Source organism: Phyllostomus discolor, chromosome 3 (assembly GCF_004126475.2).
Source record: "Phyllostomus discolor isolate MPI-MPIP mPhyDis1 chromosome 3, mPhyDis1.pri.v3, whole genome shotgun sequence".
Classification (NCBI taxonomy): domain Eukaryota; kingdom Metazoa; phylum Chordata; class Mammalia; order Chiroptera; family Phyllostomidae; genus Phyllostomus; species Phyllostomus discolor.
Window position 1 is genome coordinate 120773075 of NC_040905.2, and position 6048 is coordinate 120779122.

General features: G+C 41.8%; 1 protein-coding gene across 1 annotated transcript in view; it reads right to left on the reverse strand.

Moving 5' to 3' along the window:
• The window catches only part of HS3ST4 (heparan sulfate-glucosamine 3-sulfotransferase 4), a 402169-nt gene that overhangs the window by 373898 nt on the left and 22223 nt on the right, over positions 1 to 6048 (reverse strand). The gene's annotated exons all lie outside the window — the stretch shown is intronic.

Sequence of the window (6048 nt, forward strand, 5' to 3'; positions counted from 1 at the left end):
CACCCTTCTGTTGCCATTAAGACAAGACATGCAAAACAAGAGGGGAAGAACAAAGGGGGAAGAGAGCTAACTCAGGAAGACTGAAAATCTTCCAGGCTGAAGAAGAAGAGTATTTGAATGTCACTGGTTATATTTTGGAAACAAGAGGTACAAAATTGTTAGATGGATGGCCAAATCCATACTTTTGGATGTTACCATGAAAATTTGAGGTTAAACTAAGATGGTTTTACTGATCACATAAAATTTTCAGAGTACATTGATTATATTTACATCCCTTTTTCAAGTCTTGTGATTTGTTTTTGTATTCCTAGCATTCTTCAAAGTACTGAAGGTAGAAGACAGTTATAAAATAATTATCCAATATTAGATAAATATAGTTGCTTGAATTTTAAGTGGAAATCAATAAGGATTTCAGAAAAGAAACTCCCAAAGGCACCTAATTCAACTTATCTATAGTCACAGATACCTGAATTCTCATTCTTAAAAAATGCCTATATTACTTATTTTGCTTTATTAGCATCTATTTTCCAGAGCTTTGCATGGTGCATCTCATTTATTCCTTATAATCATACTATGAAGTATGTATTATTAATACCTCCATTGTACAGGTGAGGAAACTGAGTCACAGACCAGTTCACTAACTCACTTAAGGCAACACAGCCAGTAGGTCATACAGCCAATATCCCTAGTCAAGCAACTGGCTCCAGAGCTCATGTTACCCTACTGGCCCCTATTTCCAAGGCAGTCTAAATGTCTAATGTATGGTCCCTTATTCTTTCTCCCAAAAGCCACTGGAAATAGCTTGTTAAAATACTATGACCTTCCCTAAGTCTTTCTATACCCATGCCCATGTAGGGCACTGTCTGTGAGATAAATGTAATTTCCTGCAATGCCAAACCTCATTCCTCACTAGCTGAAAAGCAAAGCAAAATGAAACAAAAGAAAAGGAGGACAATGAGGAGCTCTTTGGGCCCTTTGTGTATTGGACCTAAGCAAATAAAATGGTTTTAATGAGGGAAGGGCAAGTGAGCACAAACATCAGTTAACCTGGTACCTTTGGTAGACCAGATACCCCTTGTCATGATGTCTCAGAGCCCTGAAGATGGATATGCCCTATGTTCTGGGTTTTATACTCTCTGAGGTCTGATAGGGAAAGTTTTCATGAAAACAATTGGCATAGTAGGTTACATAGGTAGTAGGTTAATTTTAGGGTAAAGTAGTTGAGTGGTTTGATTCTCAAACAAAAGTCGGGTATGTCAATACACTTCTGGTAAAACCCCCAGGCAGTTATGTAGCTATCTAATAAACTGGAGTTTCCTTAACTGGCCACATTCTGTCAAAACACAATAGTGACAAACAAGGGTCAGAATCTTCTTTTAGAATAAAGATAACTGGGCGCACTGAAGAAATCTGGTCACAAATTAGTAAGGGCACATATAAAATCTTCCATCTTCCATGTTTTCCTTTCAGCTTGATGTTTCTTATCAAGAGAGGGAAAATTTTCAGTACAAATATGTGCTTGAATCATAAAATCCACCCAGTACTTTTTCAGAAACAGAGAGAAAGGAGAGGTCCCAGGAGAAATATCTAGGTAAAAAATAGACAGTGCCTTTGCCCGCTCATCAACTCATGGTGCCTTCCCCCTCTTCTCATCCATCCCACTCTTATGTTACACAGAATGCCACATAGAATTCAACAGATGTCACTGTGAAAGTGGAGGCCAGACAATTCCTCTCAAAGATTATCTGCATAAAAGCTACACTGACATGCTGTGGTCAGCCAGACCACATGGGCACAGGAAAGTGTTCCTGCCATGTGAGTCAAGGGATGTGGAATGTTCATTCATTCAGATGAGATTTGTGAAAGAAATCATTTTGGATGAAAGGAGTATATCTCATTTCTAGGCAGGCACCTGCCATCAGGAAAAAAAATAGCAAAAAAAAAAAAAAAGAAAAAAAAGGCCAAAAACTAAGGGTAGCCCATAGAAGGTAGTACTTATTAGGCAACTCTCAATCCAGAATGTGTGAGCATGCTCCAAGTTTAGACTGCAGTGACATCCCTCAACCCCCATCGGTAATAATCCATACTGATGCATGTTTAAAGAGAAGAATCATTATTTCACCATAGGATATACAAGTACCATGTCCTCTCTCCTCCAAACCTTTGTCTACTCTGTTGCTTTAGCCTGACATTCTGAGCCTAAAAAACTAAGCCCTACAGATCTCTTACTTATCAGCTTTAGTGTCCCTTCTCTTGGGAATTCCTTCATTTTATTCACTGTGCATACTCCACATCCACAACAGTGCCCGGCAGGTAGCAGTTACCAAACAAATTGTAATAAATGGATAATGAAATAAATGAATATGACCTATTTGTGGCCAGAAGAGTATAGAGGAAACATCCTAAGGTTTTCTGGAAGGTATTCTTCCCTTATATAAAGCAAGCACTGCCTGAAGAGCAGCAATTTATCCTTTTCTGCCTTCCTTCTTTGCAGCTGCCATCTCCAGATCATGATCAACAAGCTGCAGTTCAAACCTGACAGCCTCACATGGGAACACAGGAAGGATGCAACCAGCCTGCACTGCCCATACAGTATTTTGCTGGATTTATCCTGGGACCACCAATCCAGATTTCTTGCTAAGTGAAAATTAAATATCCTAAGTCACTGTTTGTTAGGTTTCTCTTGCTTACAGCCAAAAGCATCCAAACTGACACATTCTGCACTATCATCTAAATTGTGATTGGCACTTGCTGCTCTGTCTTTCTACCTAGGCCAAGTTTGACAAGCATAAAAATGCCTTGTTATTCACCATCTGCCTGTCCTCTACAGTGCCTGGCAAGATATGGGATGCCTTAAACCTCTGTTACATGGGAGGCTCATGTCCCCTCTTCTGCCTCCCCCCAGTTCCCAAGAACTAAAACTCAAGCTGACCTACTTGTCTCTCTCTGAACTGTCAGAGATATCTGTGATGTTGGCTCTCAGCTCTCAGATGGCAGAACACCTCTTAAAAGCCACTCTCCCTCAATTTGTATCCTGATCAAAATGGACATTTTTCAGACTTCAGTTTGGAAGACCTTTTTGTGACATTCAACATGGATGCCCACTCATTCCTTTTTAAAACACCAAGTCCATAAAATGCATTTTGATTTCCTACTGGCCTCCTGCATCTTTGTTTCTTTCATCTTTATGTATGTGCCACCCAATTTCAAAGCCTAATTTAAAGCCTCCTTCTCTTCCCACCATGTACTTGCTCCCTGTGCAAAATCATCTTGATCGTGGCCTCAGTCATCACCTTTATGTTGATAACTCCCAAATATGTATCTCCTAGCCCTGTCCTCTCCCCTGGGCTCAGATGCATATATCCAACTACCTGATATCTACATATAGATATCTCAAAACCATATGAAACTCAATATTTCTGAAACTGAACTCATCTTCCCTGATTAATCTGGGTGCAGATGATGGTATCAGAAACCTACCTCAAGCTTAAGACAGAAAAGGAAATGTGTTGGCTCAAGTCACAAGAAAGCCCTTGGACAGAGCTGGTCTTAAGCACACCTGGATTAAAGAATTTAAACAAGATATGTTCCCTCTCCTTCCTTCCCTCCCCTCCCCCATCATTAATCTCCCTCTAACTCTTTTTCCTCCCACTGTAAACCAACTTTCTCCATAAGTTGGAACATGACCAGAAACATCTACTGCACTCCATCCCTCTTGTTTCCAAGATCCCAAAGGCAAACCCTTCATCTTCACCTCCAATGTCCCATGAAAAGGAATCTCATCATACAAGCTTTGTCACTAAGCCAGAACTTGCTCCAGGCTCACTGTCACACTGAAAAACAGTGTGCTACAACCAGGAGAGCTGGGTTTTCCTAAATGGAGATCTAACTAAAAATCAAATAATTGGATTAACAGTTCTTCAAAGGACTAGGGCACAGGGTATGCTGGACAGGTTCCCTGAGCAGATGTCCTCTGTCTACCCCAAGGCTGCACTTCTGAGGTTGTATCTTGGGAAATAAAGTCATGTGATTACAGAAGCCAGGCACCTAAAATTCCTGCTGACTTCACTCTCTCTCATCCCCAGAGGCAAGCCAACATTAGAGCCTTTCAGTTTTGCCTCCCAAGTATCATTCAACGTCATCTAATCCTTTCCATCTTCATTGTCCCCCTTCCTTGTCTAAGCCACCAGAAACTCTGCCTGCACTATTGTAAGTACCTCCTACATGACCACCCTCTTGTCCCTCAGGCCCATTCCCTACATAGTAACCAAGCTGATCTTTCTGAAGTTGAAACCTAATGGAACCTAACGACACCTATCTGCTAAAACCATTTAACAGCCTTCCATCTCCATCTCTTTGAAGATAAAGCCCCAAATCTTTAATATGTTGCAAAAGTCCCTGCACAGCTACCCTCTCCAGCTTCATCCTCAGCCATGCCTCCCTCTCCTACTGAGGTCCAGCATTCTGGGATTTTAGTTCTTCCAACACGCCATCCATCTTCCTGTCATGAGGTCACTGTACGTGCTACTCCCTCTGCTTGGATTACCTGCCCCCCAAAACACACGCACACTTTTACCTCCTACTCATCCTTCAGATGCCACTTCCTTAAGAGTCTCCCCAGTCTCTCTAATCTTCCAAAAAGTTAGACCACTTGCTATTGTAAGTTCAAATTCACCCTTTGTTACACTATTTTCCCTTACAGTATTCATTAGGCTCATAAATTTAACTGTGTTTACCTTGATTGATCATATTCCTTCTCCACCTGAAGGCAAGAGCCACAAGAGCAAGAATCAACTGCTCTTGCTTACCTGTGCACCCCCAACATCAAACACAGTGCCTGGCACATTGGAGGTCATCAATAGGAATTGAGAAATAAGTGTTGAATAATTTCTGAGAGGTAGGCAGATTAAAAGTACAGGTTCTGGAGTCAAATAGGTTAAAATCTTGGGTCAGTCAAAGTACAAGGTGTGGCACCTTGGACAAGTCACTTGTAATTTTCCTTCTTTATGCCTCAGTTTTCCCACTTGTCAAATATAGACAATCATAAGATGATCTACCTAAAACATTTCACACAATGCCTGGAACACAGGTGGCACATGTACCCATTACAGTTATGTTTAGCCTAGAGCAACTGGAAACCCAAAACATATCTCTGTCTTATTCAGAGCATTCCCATGGGCTCTTCTCTCTTGTTCTCCATCATTCTTAAGATGGGCTTTTCTCATCATTGTGTCAAATTACTGTTCAAGCTTCAACTATCATGTTCACATTCTCATCAACAGCAAGGAAGACTGTACTTGGAAGGACATTTCTCAGAAGTCATACCCAGCATCTCCTGTCAAATCCTACTGGCCCGAACTTAACCTCATCAGCCACATCAAGCAGAAGGCCAAGAAACAGAGTCTTTATTCCAGATTGTCATATGCCCAACAAAAACTGAGAGACACATAGTAGCCTCTTTCACAAGAATGAAAGAACCCTTACACAGAATTGGGCATCTTATGTCAAGAAATGCTTCTGTAAAAGATTATATAGGCAAATGGAACTACAGAAGCACCTACCAGTCCTTCTCATCTTGCCACAGTAACAGGCCCAGAAGTGTACCTTTTGGATTTTAAAGAAAACCACCACCACCATACCCTAGCCAAACCTTCTTAATCCATGGGCCCAGGCCCCACAGGGTCCCCTGGGGAAACTGTCCAGCTCTGGTCTTGCCCAATTCCCTGATCTCTTCCCTCATCACAGTGGGAGAGGAGCCTTCAGAGGTCCTGCCCATTGTCACTCGCATATGCCTGCCTGCCTTGGGATTTGCAAAATGCAAACAGGTGCCAAGCTGGATTTCTCAGAGCAGCCAGGGCAGTTTTCTGCCTGTAGAATTCCCCACAGGGCAGGTCACAGAGGACAATGCTGACTCAACTGTACCTGACACACTGAGGGCTTTCCCATCCGTCACTAACTACCATCTCAGAAATCATCTTGCTTTAGAGCTAAGGCAACCCTGTTGCTCCACTTAAATTCACCTGGGAAGCACTCTATGCCTAAGGAACA